Source organism: Misgurnus anguillicaudatus, chromosome 18 (genome assembly GCF_027580225.2).
Source record: "Misgurnus anguillicaudatus chromosome 18, ASM2758022v2, whole genome shotgun sequence".
NCBI lineage: Eukaryota > Metazoa > Chordata > Actinopteri > Cypriniformes > Cobitidae > Misgurnus > Misgurnus anguillicaudatus.
The window spans coordinates 29,137,688-29,154,451 of record NC_073354.2 but is presented as its reverse complement, the minus strand read 5'-3'; the positions used below and the strand labels follow the sequence as shown (position 1 = coordinate 29,154,451).

General features: G+C 33.1%; 1 long non-coding RNA gene across 1 annotated transcript in view; it reads left to right on the top strand.

The window, feature by feature from the left end:
* LOC141350347 (uncharacterized) overlaps positions 1–16,764 on the top strand; it is a 73,649-nt gene that overhangs the window by 36,834 nt on the left and 20,051 nt on the right. The window lies entirely within an intron of this gene.

The following is a 16,764-nucleotide window of genomic DNA, read 5'->3' as shown; positions in this document are numbered from 1 at the left end:
TACAGATTTATTGTCAGCATTTTAATTCAGAGGTGGATTCCAGTGGGTGGAGGAGGGCCATTATACACAGATTTTTTTCTTTCAGGTAATAACTTGTTTGTTTGTTTGTTTATTATACTTTGTTTTTTTGCATAATTATTATAAATATTTGTATATGTTTTTATTGAAAGTAACATTTAATGAAAAAAAGCTAAACAATTAACTTTATTCCCCTACAGATTTATTGTCAGCATTTTAATTCAGAGGTGGATTCCAGTGGGTGGAGGAGGGCCATTATACACAGATTTTTGTCTTTCAGGTAACTTGTTTGTTTGTTTGTTTATTATACTTTGTTTATTGCATAATTATTATAAATATTTGTATATGTTTTTATTGAAACATTTAATGAAAAAAATCTAAACAATGAACTTTTTTCCCCTACAGATTTATTGTCAGCATTTTAATTCAGAGGTGGATTCCAGTGGGTGGAGGAGGGACATTATACACAGATTTTTTTCTTTCAGGTAATAACTTGTTTGTTTGTATATTATACTTTGTTTTTTGCATAATTATAAATATCTGTATATGTTTTTATTGAAACATTTATTGAAAAAAAGCTAAACAATGATCTTTATTCCCCTACAGATTTATTGTCAGCATTTTAATTCAGAGGTGGATTCCAGTGGGTGGAGGAGGGCCATTATACACCATTTTTGTCTTTCAGGTAATAACTTGTTTGTTTGTTTATTATACTTTATTTCTGGCATAATTATTATAAATATTTGTATATGTTTTTATTGAAACATTTATTGAAAAAAAGCTAAACAATGAACTTTATTCCCCTACAGATTTATTGTCAACATTTTAATTCAGAGGTGGATTCCAGTGGGTGGAGGAGGGCCATTATACACAATTTTTGTCTTTCAGGTAACTTGTTTGTTTGTTTATTATACTTTGTTTATTGCATAATTATTATAAATATTTGTATATGTTTTTATTGAAAGTAACATTTAAAGTAACATTTAATGAAAAAAAGCTAAACAATTAACTTTATTCCCCTACAGATTTATTGTCAGCATTTTAATTCAGAGGTGGATTCCAGTGGGTGGAGGAGGGCCATTATACACAGATTTTTGTCTTTCAGGTAACTTGTTTTTTGTTTATTATACTTTGTTTCTTGCATAATTATTATAAATATTTGTATATGTTTTTATTGAAAGTAACATTTAATGAAAAAAAGCTAAACAATTAACTTTATTCCCCTACAGATTTATTGTCAGCATTTTAATTCAGAGGTGGATTCCAGTGGGTGGAGGAGGGCCATTATACACCATTTTTGTCTTTCAGGTAACTTGTTTGTTTGTTTATTATACTTTGTTTCTTGCATAATTATTATAAATATTTGTATATGTTTTTATTGAAACATTTATTGAAAAAAGCTAAACAATGAACTTTTTTACCCTACAGATTTATTGTCAGCATTTTACTTCAGAGGTGGATTCCAGTGGGTGGAGGAGGGACATTATACACAATTTTTGTCTTTCAGGTAACTTGTTTGTTTGTTTATTATACTTTGTTTCTTGCATAATTATTATAAATATTTGTATATGTTTTTATTGAAACATTTAATGAAAAAAAGCTAAACAATGAACTTTTCCCCCTACAGATTTATTGTCAGCATTTTAATTCAGAGGTGGATTCCAGTGGGTGGAGGAGGGCCATTATACACCATTTTTGGTCTTTCAGGTAATAACTTGTTTTTTGTTTATTATACTTTGTTTCTTGCATAATTATTATAAATATTTGTATATGTTTTTATTGAAACTAACATTTAATGAAAAAAAGCTAAACAATTAACTTTATTCACTTACAGATTTATTGTCAGCATTTTAATTCAGAGGTGGATTCCAGTGGGTGGAGGAGGGCCATTATACACAATTTTTTTTCTTTCAGGTAATAACTTGTTTGTTTGTTTGTTTGTTTATTATACTTTTTTCTTGCATAATTATTATAATTATCTGTATATGTTTTTATTGAAACGTGTAATGAAAAAAGCTAAACAATGATCTTTATTCCCCTACAGATTTATTGTCAGCATTTTAATTCAGAGGTGGATTCCAGTGGGTGGAGGAAGGACATTATACACATTTTTTTTCTTTCAGGTAAATAACTTGTTTGTTTGTTTATTATACTTTGTTTCTTGCATAATTATAAATATCTGTATATGTTTTAATTGAAACATTTATTGAAAAAAGCTAAATAATGAACTTTTTTCCGCTACAGATTATTTGCCAGGATTTTAATTCAGAGGTGGATTCCAGTGGGTGGAGGAGGGCCATTATACACAATTTTTTTTCTTTCAGGTAACTTATTTGTTTGTTTATTATACTTTGTTTCTTGCATAATTATAAATATCTGTATATGTTTTATTGAAAGTAACATTTAATGAAAAAAAGCTTAACAATGAACTTTTTTCCGCTACAGATTTATTGTCTGCATTTTAATTCAGAGGTGGATTCCAGTGGGTGGATGAGGGCCATTATACACAGTTTTTTTTTTCTTTCAGGTAAATAACTTGTTTGTTTGTTTTTTTGTTTATTATATTTTGTTTCTTCCATAATTATTATAAATATTTGTATATGTTTTTATTGAAACTAACATTTAATGAAAAAAAGCTAAACAATGAACTTTTTTCCCCTACAGATTTATTGTCAGCATTTTAATTCAGAGGTGGATTCCAGTGGGTGGAGGAGGGCCATTATACACAATTTTTTTAATAACTTGTTGTTTGTTTATTATACTTTGTTTCTTGCATAAGTATTATAAATATTTGTATATGTTTTTATTGAAACTAACATTTAATGAAAAAAAGCTAAACAATGAACTTTTTTCCGCTACAGATTTATTGTCAGCATTTTAATTCAGAGGTGGATTCCAGTGGGTGGAGGAGGGCCATTATACACAATTTTTTTTCTTTCAGGTAATAACTTGTTTGTTTGTATATTATACTTTGTTTCTTGCATAATTATTATAAATATTTGTATATGTTTTTATTGAAACTAACATTTAATGAAAAAAAGCTAAACAATTAACTTTATTCCCCTACAGATTTATTGTCAGCATTTTAATTCAGAGGTGGATTCCAGTGGGTGGAGGAGGGCCATTATACACAATTTTTGTCTTTCAGGTAACTTGTTTGTTTGTTTATTGTACTTTGTTTCTTGCATAATTATTATAAATATTTGTATATGTTTTTATTGAAACTAACATTTAATGAAAAAAAGCTAAACAATTAACTTTATTCCCCTACAGATTTATTGTCAGCATTTTAATTCAGAGGTGGATTCCAGTGGGTGGAGGAGGGCCATTATACACAATTTTTGTCTTTCAGGTAACTTGTTTGTTTGTTTATTATACTTTGTTTCTTGCATAATTATTATAAATATTTGTATATGCTTTTATTGAAACATTTAATGAAAAAAAGCTAAACAATGAACTTTTTTCCCCTACAGATTTATTGTCAGCATTTTAATTCAGAGGTGGATTCCAGTGGGTGGAGGAGGGCCATTATACACAATTTTTGTCTTTCAGGTAACTTGTTTGTTTGTTTATTATACTTTGTTTCTTGCATAATTATTATAAATATTTGTATATGCTTTTATTGAAACATTTAATGAAAAAAAGCTAAACAATGAACTTTTTTCCCCTACAGATTTATTGTCAGCATTTTAATTCAGAGGTGGATTCCAGTGGGTGGAGGAGGGCCATTATACACAATTTTTTTAATAACTTGTTGTTTGTTTATTATACTTTGTTTCTTGCATAAATATTATAAATATTTGTATATGTTTTTATTGAAAGTAACATTTAATGAAAAAAGCTAAACAATTAAGTTTATTCCCCTACAGATTTATTGTCAGCATTTTAATTCAGAGGTGGATTCCAGTGGGTGGAGGAGGGCCATTATACACAATTTTTGTCTTTCAGGTAACTTGTTTGTTTGTTTATTATACTTTGTTTCTTGCATAATTATTATAAATATTTGTATATGTTTTTATTGAAACATTTAATGAAAAAAAGCTAAACAATGAACTTTTTTCCCCTACAGATTTATTGTCAGCATTTTAATTCAGAGGTGGATTCCAGTGGGTGGAGGAGGGCCATTATACACAATTTTTGTCTTTCAGGTAACTTGTTTGTTTGTTTATTATACTTTGTTTCTTGCATAATTATTATAAATATTTGTATATGTTTTTATTGAAACATTTATTGAAAAAAGCTAAACAATGAACTTTTTTACCCTACAGATTTATTGTCAGCATTTTACTTCAGAGGTGGATTCCAGTGGGTGGAGGAGGGCCATTATACACAATTTTTGTCTTTCAGGTAACTTGTTTGTTTGTTTATTATACTTTGTTTATTGCATAATTATTATAAATATTTGTATATGTTTTTATTGAAAGTAACATTTAATGAAAAAAAGCTAAACAATTAACTTTATTCCCCTACAGATTTATTGTCAGCATTTTAATTCAGAGGTGGATTCCAGTGGGTGGAGGAGGGCCATTATACACAGATTTTTGTCTTTCAGGTAACTTGTTTGTTTGTTTATTATACTTTGTTTATTGCATAATTATTATAAATATTTGTATATGTTTTTATTGAAACATTTAATGAAAAAAATCTAAACAATGAACTTTTTTCCCCTACAGATTTATTGTCAGCATTTTAATTCAGAGGTGGATTCCAGTGGGTGGAGGAGGGACATTATACACAGATTTTTTTCTTTCAGGTAATAACTTGTTTGTTTGTATATTATACTTAGTTTTTTGCATAATTATAAATATCTGTATATGTTTTTATTGAAACATTTAATGAAAAAAAGCTAAACAATGATCTTTATTCCCCTACAGATTTATTGTCAGCATTTTACTTCAGAGGTGGATTCCAGTGGGTGGAGGAGGGCCATTATACACAGATTTTTTTCTTTCAGGTAATAACTTGTTTGTTTGTATATTATACTTAGTTTTTTGCATAATTATAAATATCTGTATATGTTTTTATTGAAACATTTAATGAAAAAAAGCTAAACAATGATCTTTATTCCCCTACAGATTTATTGTCAGCATTTTAATTCAGAGGTGGATTCCAGTGGGTGGAGGAGGGCCATTATACACCATTTTTGTCTTTCAGGTAACTTGTTTGTTTGTTTATTATACTTTGTTTCTTGCATAATTATTATAAATATTTGTATATGTTTTTATTGAAACATTTATTGAAAAAAGCTAAACAATGAACTTTTTTACCCTACAGATTTATTGTCAGCATTTTACTTCAGAGGTGGATTCCAGTGGGTGGAGGAGGGCCATTATACACCATTTTTGTCTTTCAGGTAACTTGTTTGTTTGTTTATTATACTTTGTTTCTTGCATAATTATTATAAATATTTGTATATGTTTTTATTGAAACATTTAATGAAAAAAAGCTAAACAATGAACTTTTCCCCCTACAGATTTATTGTCAGCATTTTAATTCAGAGGTGGATTCCAGTGGGTGGAGGAGGGCCATTATACACCATTTTTGGTCTTTCAGGTAATAACTTGTTTTTTGTTTATTATACTTTGTTTCTTGCATAATTATTATAAATATTTGTATATGTTTTTATTGAAAGTAACATTTAATGAAAAAAAGCTAAACCATTAACTTTATTCACTTACAGATTTATTGTCAGCATTTTAATTCAGAGGTGGATTCCAGTGGGTGGAGGAGGGCCATTATACACAATTTTTTTTCTTTCAGGTAATAACTTGTTTGTTTGTTTGTTTGTTTATTATACTTTTTTTCTTGCATAATTATTATAATTATCTGTATATGTTTTTATTGAAACGTGTAATGAAAAAAGCTAAACAATGATCTTTATTCCCCTACAGATTTATTGTCAGCATTTTAATTCAGAGGTGGATTCCAGTGGGTGGAGGAAGGACATTATACACATTTTTTTTCTTTCAGGCAAATAACTTGTTTGTTTGTTTATTATACTTTGTTTCTTGCATAATTATAAATATCTGTATATGTTTTAATTGAAACATTTATTGAAAAAAGCTAAATAATGAACTTTTTTCCGCTACAGATTATTTGCCAGGATTTTAATTCAGAGGTGGATTCCAGTGGGTGGAGGAGGGCCATTATACACAATTTTTTTTCTTTCAGGTAACTTATTTGTTTGTTTATTATACTTTGTTTCTTGCATAATTATAAATATCTGTATATGTTTTATTGAAAGTAACATTTAATGAAAAAAAGCTTAACAATGAACTTTTTTCCGCTACAGATTTATTGTCAGCATTTTAATTCAGAGGTGGATTCCAGTGGGTGGAGGAGGGCCATTATACACAATTTTTTTTCTTTCAGGTAACTTATTTGTTTGTTTATTATACTTTGTTTCTTGCATAATTATAAATATCTGTATATGTTTTATTGAAAGTAACATTTAATGAAAAAAAGCTTAACAATGAACTTTTTTCCGCTACAGATTTATTGTCAGCATTTTAATTCAGAGGTGGATTCCAGTGGGTGGAGGAGGGCCATTATACACAATTTTTTTTTCTTTCAGGTAAATAACTTGTTTGTTTGTTTTTTTGTTTATTATATTTTGTTTCTTCCATAATTATTATAAACATTTGTATATGCTTTTATTGAAAGTAACATTTAATGAAAATAAAGCTAAATAATGAACTTTTTTCCCCTACAGATTTATTGTCAGCAGTTTAATTCAGAGGTCCAGTGGGTGGAGGAGGGCCATGATACACAATTTTTTTAATAACTTGTTGTTTGTTTATTATACTTTGTTTCTTGCATAAATATTATAAATATTTGTATATGTTTTTATTGAAACTAACATTTAATGAAAAAAAGCTAAACAATGAACTTTTTTCCGCTACAGATTTATTGTCAGCATTTTAATTCAGAGGTGGATTCCAGTGGGTGGAGGAGGGCCATTATACACAATTTTTTTAATAACTTGTTGTTTGTTTATTATACTTTGTTTCTTGCATAAATATTATAAATATTTGTATATGTTTTTATTGAAAGTAACATTTAATGAAAAAAGCTAAACAATTAAGTTTATTCCCCTACAGATTTATTGTCAGCATTTTAATTCAGAGGTGGATTCCAGTGGGTGGAGGAGGGCCATTATACACAATTTTTTTTCTTTCAGGTAATAACTTGTTTGTTTGTTTATTATACTTTGTTTCTTGCATAATTATTATAAATATTTGTATATGTTTTTATTGAAACTAACATTTAATGAAAAAAAGCTAAACAATTAACTTTATTCCCCTACAGATTTATTGTCAGCATTTTAATTCAGAGGTGGATTCCAGTGGGTGGAGGAGGGCCATTATACACAATTTTTTTTCTTTCAGGTAATAACTTGTTTGTTTGTTTATTCTACTTTGTTTCTTGCATAATTATTATAAATATTTGTATATGTTTTTATTGAAACTAACATTTAATGAAAAAAGCTAAACAATTAACTTCATTCCCCTACAGATTTATTGTCAGCATTTTAATTCAGAGGTGGATTCCAGTGGGTGGAGGAGGGCCATTATACACAATTTTTGTCTTTCAGGTAACTTGTTTGTTTGTTTGTTTGTTTAATATACTTTGTTTCTTGCATAATTATTATAAATATTTGTATATGCTTTTATTGAAACATTTAATGAAAAAAAGCTAAACAATGAACTTTTTCCCCTACAGATTTATTGTCAGCATTTTAATTCAGAGGTGGATTCCAGTGGGTGGAGGAGGGCCATTATACACAATTTTTTTAATAACTTGTTGTTTGTTTATTATACTTTGTTTCTTGCATAAATATTATAAATATTTGTATATGTTTTTATTGAAAGTAACATTTAATGAAAAAAGCTAAACAATTAAGTTTATTCCCCTACAGATTTATTGTCAGCATTTTAATTCAGAGGTGGATTCCAGTGGGTGGAGGAGGGCCATTATACACAATTTTTGTCTTTCAGGTAACTTGTTTGTTTGTTTATTATACTTTGTTTCTTGCATAATTATTATAAATATTTGTATATGTTTTTATTGAAACATTTAATGAAAAAAAGCTAAACAATTAACTTTATTCCCCTACAGATTTATTGTCAGCATTTTAATTCAGAGGTGGATTCCAGTGGGTGGAGGAGGGCCATTATACACAATTTTTGTCTTTCAGGTAACTTGTTTGTTTGTTTATTATACTTTGTTTCTTGCATAATTATTATAAATATTTGTATATGTTTTTATTGAAACATTTAATGAAAAAAAGCTAAACAATGAACTTTTTTCCGCTACAGATTTATTGTCAGCATTTTAATTCAGAGGTGGATTCCAGTGGGTGGAGGAGGGCCATTATACACAATTTTTTTTCTTTCAGGTAATAACTTGTTTGTTTGTATATTATACTTTGTTTCTTGCATAATTATTATAAATATTTGTATATGTTTTTATTGAAACTAACATTTAATGAAAAAAAGCTAAACAATTAACTTTATTCCCCTACAGATTTATTGTCAGCATTTTACTTCAGAGGTGGATTCCAGTGGGTGGAGGAGGGCCATTATACACAATTTTTGTCTTTCAGGTAACTTGTTTGTTTGTTTATTATACTTTGTTTCTTGCATAATTATTATAAATATTTGTATATGCTTTTATTGAAACATTTAATGAAAAAAAGCTAAACAATGAACTTTATTCCCCTACAGATTTATTGTCAGCATTTTAATTCAGAGGTGGATTCCAGTGGGTGGAGGAGGGCCATTATACACAATTTTTTTTCTTTCAGGTAATAACTTGTTTGTTTGTTTGTTTGTTTATTATACTTTGTTTCTTGCATAATTATTATAAATATTTGTATATGTTTTTATTGAAACTAACATTTAATGAAAAAAGCTAAACAATTAACTTTATTCCCCTACAGATTTATTGTCAGCATTTTAATTCAGAGGTGGATTCCAGTGGGTGGAGGAGGGCCATTATACACAATTTTTGTCTTTCAGGTAACTTGTTTGTTTGTTTATTATACTTTGTTTCTTGCATAATTATTATAAATATTTGTATATGCTTTTATTGAAACATTTAATGAAAAAAAGCTAAACAATGAACTTTTTCCCCTACAGATTTATTGTCAGCATTTTAATTCAGAGGTGGATTCCAGTGGGTGGAGGAGGGCCATTATACACAATTTTTTTAATAACTTGTTGTTTGTTTATTATACTTTGTTTCTTGCATAAATATTATAAATATTTGTATATGTTTTTATTGAAAGTAACATTTAATGAAAAAAGCTAAACAATTAAGTTTATTCCCCTACAGATTTATTGTCAGCATTTTAATTCAGAGGTGGATTCCAGTGGGTGGAGGAGGGCCATTATACACAATTTTTGTCTTTCAGGTAACTTGTTTGTTTGTTTATTATACTTTGTTTCTTGCATAATTATTATAAATATTTGTATATGTTTTTATTGAAACATTTAATGAAAAAAAGCTAAACAATTAACTTTATTCCCCTACAGATTTATTGTCAGCATTTTAATTCAGAGGTGGATTCCAGTGGGTGGAGGAGGGCCATTATACACAATTTTTGTCTTTCAGGTAACTTGTTTGTTTGTTTATTATACTTTGTTTCTTGCATAATTATTATAAATATTTGTATATGTTTTTATTGAAACATTTAATGAAAAAAAGCTAAACAATGAACTTTTTTCCCCTACAGATTTATTGTCAGCATTTTAATTCAGAGGTGGATTCCAGTGGGTGGAGGAGGGACATTATACACAGATTTTTTTCTTTCAGGTAATAACTTGTTTGTTTGTATATTATACTTTGTTTTTTGCATAATTATAAATATCTGTATATGTTTTTATTGAAACATTTAATGAAAAAAAGCTAAACAATGATCTTTATTCCCCTACAGATTTATTGTCAGCATTTTACTTCAGAGGTGGATTCCAGTGGGTGGAGGAGGGCCATTATACACAATTTTTGTCTTTCAGGTAACTTGTTTGTTTGTTTATTATACTTTGTTTCTTGCATAATTATTATAAATATTTGTATATGTTTTTATTGAAACATTTATTGAAAAAAGCTAAACAATGAACTTTATTCCCCTACAGATTTATTGTCAGCATTTTAATTCAGAGGTGGATTCCAGTGGGTGGAGGAGGGCCATTATACACAATTTTTTTTCTTTCAGGTAATAACTTGTTTGTTTGTTTGTTTGTTTATTATACTTTGTTTCTTGCATAATTATTATAAATATTTGTATATGTTTTTATTGAAACATTTATTGAAAAAAGCTAAACAATGAACTTTATTCCCCTACAGATTTATTGTCAGCATTTTACTTCAGAGGTGGATTCCAGTGGGTGGAGGAGGGCCATTATACACAATTTTTTTTCTTTCAGGTAATAACTTGTTTGTTTGTATATTATACTTTGTTTCTTGCATAATTATTATAAATATTTGTATATGTTTTTATTGAAACTAACATTTAATGAAAAAAAGCTAAACAATTAACTTTATTCCCCTACAGATTTATTGTCAGCATTTTAATTCAGAGGTGGATTCCAGTGGGTGGAGGAGGGCCATTATACACAATTTTTGTCTTTCAGGTAACTTGTTTGTTTGTTTATTATACTTTGTTTCTTGCATAATTATTATAAATATTTGTATATGTTTTTATTGAAACATTTAATGAAAAAAAGCTAAACAATTAACTTTATTCCCCTACAGATTTATTGTCAGCATTTTAATTCAGAGGTGGATTCCAGTGGGTGGAGGAGGGCCATTATACACATTTTTTTCTTTCAGGTAATAACTTGTTGTTTGTTTATTATACTTTGTTTCTTGCATAATTATTATAAATATTTGTATATGTTTTTATTGAAAGTAACATTTAATGAAAAAAGCTAAACAATTAAGTTTATTCCCCTACAGATTTATTGTCAGCATTTTAATTCAGAGGTGGATTCCAGTGGGTGGAGGAGGGCCATTATACACAATTTTTGTCTTTCAGGTAACTTGTTTGTTTGTTTATTATACTTTGTTTCTTGCATAATTATTATAAATATTTGTATATGGTTTTATTGAAACATTTAATGAAAAAAAGCTAAACAATGAACTTTTTTCCCCTACAGATTTATTGTCAGCATTTTAATTCAGAGGTGGATTCCAGTGGGTGGAGGAGGGCCATTATACACAATTTTTTTAATAACTTGTTGTTTGTTTATTATACTTTGTTTCTTGCATAATTATTATAAATATTTGTATATGTTTTTATTGAAAGTAACATTTAATGAAAAAAGCTAAACAATTAAGTTTATTCCCCTACAGATTTATTGTCAGCATTTTAATTCAGAGGTGGATTCCAGTGGGTGGAGGAGGGCCATTATACACAATTTTTTTTCTTTCAGGTAATAACTTGTTTGTTCGTTTATTATACTTTGTTTCTTGCATAATTATTATAAATATTTGTATATGTTTTTATTGAAACATTTAATGAAAAAAAGCTAAACAATGAACTTTTTTCCCCTACAGATTTATTGTCAGCATTTTAATTCAGAGGTGGATTCCAATGGGTGGAGGAGGGACATTATACACAGATTTTTTTCTTTCAGGTAATAACTTGTTTGTTTGTATATTATACTTTGTTTTTTGCATAATTATAAATATCTGTATATGTTTTTATTGAAACATTTAATGAAAAAAAGCTAAACAATGATCTTTATTCCCCTACAGATTTATTGTCAGCATTTTACTTCAGAGGTGGATTCCAGTGGGTGGAGGAGGGCCATTATACACAATTTTTGTCTTTCAGGTAACTTGTTTGTTTGTTTGTTTATTATACTTTGTTTCTTGCATAATTATTATAAATATTTGTATATGTTTTTATTGAAACATTTATTGAAAAAAGCTAAACAATGAACTTTTTTACCCTACAGATTTATTGTCGGCATTTTAATTCAGAGGTGGATTCCAGTGGGTGGAGGAGGGCCATTATACCCTATTTTTTTTTCTTAACTTGTTTTTTTGTTTATTATACTTTGTTTATTGCATAATTATAAATATCTGTATATGTTTTCATTGAAACATTTAATGAAAAAAAGCTAAACAATGAACTTTTCCCCCTACAGATTTATTGTCAGCATTTTAATTCAGAGGTGGATTCCAGTGGGTGGAGGAGGGCCATTATACACCATTTTTGGTCTTTCAGGTAATAACTTGTTTTTTGTTTATTATACTTTGTTTCTTGCATTATTATTATAAATATTTGTATATGTTTTTATTGAAACTAACATTTGTAGCGAATTTGCGGGAGGAGGGAAATAACGTTATTTGAAACACTATGAACCTCCGACCGAAACACTACGGGGATTCCCAAGGGAATCTTAGATTTTAGCTCAAAAGGGAATATGTATAATTAACTGTAATTAATTATACAAGTTTATCAGGTTTTACCTGGCGTAGCAGAATTAATAATAACAATTAATTAATGTGTTCGTCCACCGAAGACATATATCCATAATCGTATATTAACGTCTAAGAAATGTTAATTTCATGGCCTTTAAAATTAACCTTCTCACTGATATACAGTGCTACTCGCAGCGTGTAGCTGGATCAAAAGGCAGAATTAGTGACTTTACTTTCAGGAGCATTGAACACAGAAACAATTCAATTGTGAAAATGCAAACCGGTTTATTAACTATAAAATGAAGTACACATAACGACTAACTAAACATACACACATACAATAACATAAAACATAGATGAGGAAGTAAAGATTGAAAAAGCTAGAGAGAGAGACTAAAAGATTGGCAAAGCACTATTGCTTAACATCTGCACAAACCATCGGAAAATCTCTAAGTAGCGCCTTAATTTTATAAGGGGTAAAGCTTAAACATCAGCGAGTAAAACAAGTTTATACTTGCATTTGGCTCTTTGTGTTTTCGTTGCGAAGTTTCTGCTGCACGCGGTGCGAGCAAGGAGAGAGAGAGAGTCCAGATGTGTTCGTAAGATGTAGTCCGTTAAGTTGTTTCGTAGGGCGGATTGGTCCGTGTGGTTTTCCGAACTCTAGCGCAAAGTGCAAGCCAGGAAGACTGTCCCGAAGAAAGACAGGGCTCAGAGAAAAGATGATGAATCCGAGGGACTCTGGTTGAGTCTCAGCGAGTTTCCAAACTGCGCTGACGGGTTACCTGGGTAACCGGGCGACTGGGCGCTCATGAGTGAACTAAGCCACTGACTGAGATACTGAGTGAATCAGCGATTGAGAGATTGAGCGAACTGAGCAATTGAGCTATGATCTATGATGGCTTGGGCGATAGGCCGTTTTGACCTTTCACACGCCCAGCCCATTTTGGGTGTATGGCCAATGTGTGCGCGGGGAAACAAGCCTTTGTTCTTTCAGACATCACATTTGCATTATGATAAAAGTTTGTTTCCATAACTCTTCAAATCGATACTAAATGACATTGATGCGGCTTATGGTAATATGATACATAGAAATGATTGGGAAATAAAGAGTAGATTAATTTGATACTAGACAAGACATGGGTTTAAGATCACGTTGAATAATAATTTCATACCTAAGATATGAACCATGCTACAGTGAACAAAATCTAACTAAAGTGTTAACACACAGTTACATCACACATACATGATCATGCAGTAAAGGGATATAACATATATATACATTAAAACAGCTCATTGTGATAGTTAAATGTGGTTTCATCACAGACATATAGTCTGTGCCCCCAGCTGTGTCTCTGGCAATCGTCGAACGAACGGCTCTCAGGTTTCTCTGGTGGGATCCCTTTGAACCTCCTTTGAAGACTGCATTTGTTTTAATTGTCGCCCACTTTACAGCCTTGATAGGTGGTAGATATCTGGGTGATTGTGTTATCAGGACACAGGGTTATCTAAAGTCACAATTTTAGGGCTGTTTACGATCCAGATGCCAAATGGCCTCAATCTGACTCCGAGCCATTTGCTACATATCCCCCCCTTCATGGCCACCAGGGTCTTGAGAGACTTTGGTGGGCGATGGTTCAATAGGCGATGGTTATACAGGTCATTTGGTCTGGATGGCAGGTGTATCTTAATTTTCTGCAGCGCTTCGGCGTGCCTGCAGAGGGGTGATTTCGATGAGGTTGGGCTCTTGCTCGGCTTGTGTGTCTTGCTTCCCACGGTTCTGCTTGAAGGCTCGAGGGACGGCAGCTGTGCACTTGTTCACTGTTTCCTGCATCCCGCTGACTCTTCGGTACAGGATGAAAGTGAGGCCAAGAGTATGGGCGTATCCTACTCCTGTGGAGAGGCACAGTACCGTGTCAGCGGCGGTCCAGGCTCTGAAAACAGGGAGGCTGTGCAGAGCTGGCATGCGAGCAAGTGCCTGGAGGGCAGTGTCGATGGGCGTGACATCAATTAGTTGGGTCCCCCCTTCTGCAATCCTCATCTCCAGTTCAGGGTCTAAAGTGAAGTTGTGGTCCCTGAAGAAAGTTGAAAATTCCAGTTCGGTGTGGTACTCCTCACTGGGAAGGTGATAGAGTGCGAGTTCATCGATGTGAAGAATCGCACCTTTTGGAACTTGGATCCACATCGTCTGGTTTGGTACACTGATGCGGGTGGCTGTGTCGTGTTGGTCGTAGGTCAAAGTGGCCGTGCTGGCTGGGGTGTTGACCAGCCATCGGTCACCTACGATTTCAGCTTGGGTGTTAGTGACCTCGGCTCGTGGTTCAGCCGAGGCAGGACAACGAGAGTCAATCTTCATGGGCCGCAGCCCACAGATGCCGTCAGTGTTGTCCTGAAGGAAAGGTTTGCTGGGGCAGAGATAATTAATGTCTTTAGTGAGGCTGCACATGTGCAGGTTTGGTGCAAGGTACAGCTGTTCATTGCTGTCATGGTAAGCCACGACAGTGGGGGTGCGTATTCTGATGTGAGTGTTTCCCTGCCAGAAGCCAACATTGACAATGTCTTTGAGTCTGTAGGTGTTGTGTGACTCGATGATTGGCAGGTTAATCAGAAAAGCAAGTTCACCTGGTTCAGGGGCTATGCTTCGTGGGATTGCGCTACCTAGGGAGTAGGCCAGATGTGCCTGCAGGGTGTTTGTTGGGCCTGCAGTGGCAGAGGATAAAATGGTCTGTACCAGGCTTAGGGGTACCAGGCAGGGTGGAATGGCTGCTGCGGCAGCTCCGAGTAGGGCTCCCAGGAACCGCTTGGGACGCTTGGTTTGTCCGCCAAGACCTGCCTGTGTGACAGTCATCTTCTGAAGTTGGTACAGCATGTGTTTGATGTCAGCCTCTGCGTAAATCATAGCGTTCTGCGCCCATCGTTCTCCTGCCCAACTGGTTTCTGGTGCTGATGCCGTGTAGTGTGCTCTGTAGACATAGACTTTTTGGCTATGTGTTCTGCAGTTCGTGATCAGGAGTCCAGGTTGCTCTTTAAGGACGATGCCTGAGACGGGACCCGGCGACACGATTTCAGGTTGCGGCCACCCTCCCTGTAAGCTGACGTACAGAACAGTGATCCACAGCAGCATCCTGGTGACAGAGAGGGAGAGAGAGAAAGAACAATAGGCGAGCGCTGCAGGTCCTTGTTTGGTCAGGACAGTTCTCTTTCTTTTCATTGGTGGCTGTTCCCTAGGTGGCAGAGTTCTAGTGATGAGGCAGTGTGGAGAAGTTTGGTTCGTCCCCCCTTTACTATCATGCCATAATGTTGAGTGTCTCTTGACTTGGTTCTGGTGGACCCATCTGGAAATTGGTTCCTTCTGACTCCTGCCCATCTTGATCTGGTATGCAGTGGGGGAGAGTTTGTCCACAATCTCATGAGGTCCTGTCCAGTGTGGCAGAAATTTCTTTGACAGCTGTCGGTGAGCTGTCTGAATTGGCGGGGCGAAACTGTAGGACCAGATCTTGGTCGTTCGAAAAGCGAAGGTCGTTCCCGGATGAAGTTCATCCAGATACTGGTGAGTGGTGTCATTGGGTGCTGGAAAGCATTCTGCCAACTTTGTGAATTGGCAGATGACCGTGAGAAAGTGTTTGTTGCCCCTCGTTGGCCTGGGTAATGGTCCAACCCAGTCTATCTGGAGGTCTGACACTGGAAAGTTGACACCTCTTTTTTGAAGTGGTGCTCCATGGTTTGGCTTAGCCGGTTGGAACTGGCAGCAAACCAGACATTTCTTGATGTGTTCTGCTACATCGTGCTGCATTCCAGGCCCGTATGCCACCTGTTTCGGTGTTTCATAAGTGGCTTTTGTGCGGTGTTGTGCGGCACATGCTGTGTCATGCGCATACATTAGTATGACCCCCCTATGGGCCTGAGGAACCACAAGCGCAGGTGTAGTGCGGTCATCAGGGACATACCAGAAGATGTTGTGTTGTATGCGCAGCAGGTGCCTGACATCGTTGAGACGTTTGCGGGTTGGAGCAGCAGACAGGTCAGAGTTTGTGATAGGGTAGGTGGAGGGGTCTGAGAGGTGGTTTAACATAGCTTGGGTAGCGATGTTAAAGGCTTGTAGTTTCTGATGATCTGCCTCATCCTGCATGGCATCTGCATCTTTTAAATTTTGTTGAACTTGTGTGTCAAGTCCTGGGTATGGCTCTGAGTCTTTGGCTGGATGCAGAGTGCAGAGCAGTGAACTTTTGAAGTTTAGGTCTGAGACGAAGTTCCCGCGGCTGGCTGGGTGGTCGTCCATGACCTGTGTGACCTGGCAGTTTACCTCAGATGATCTGG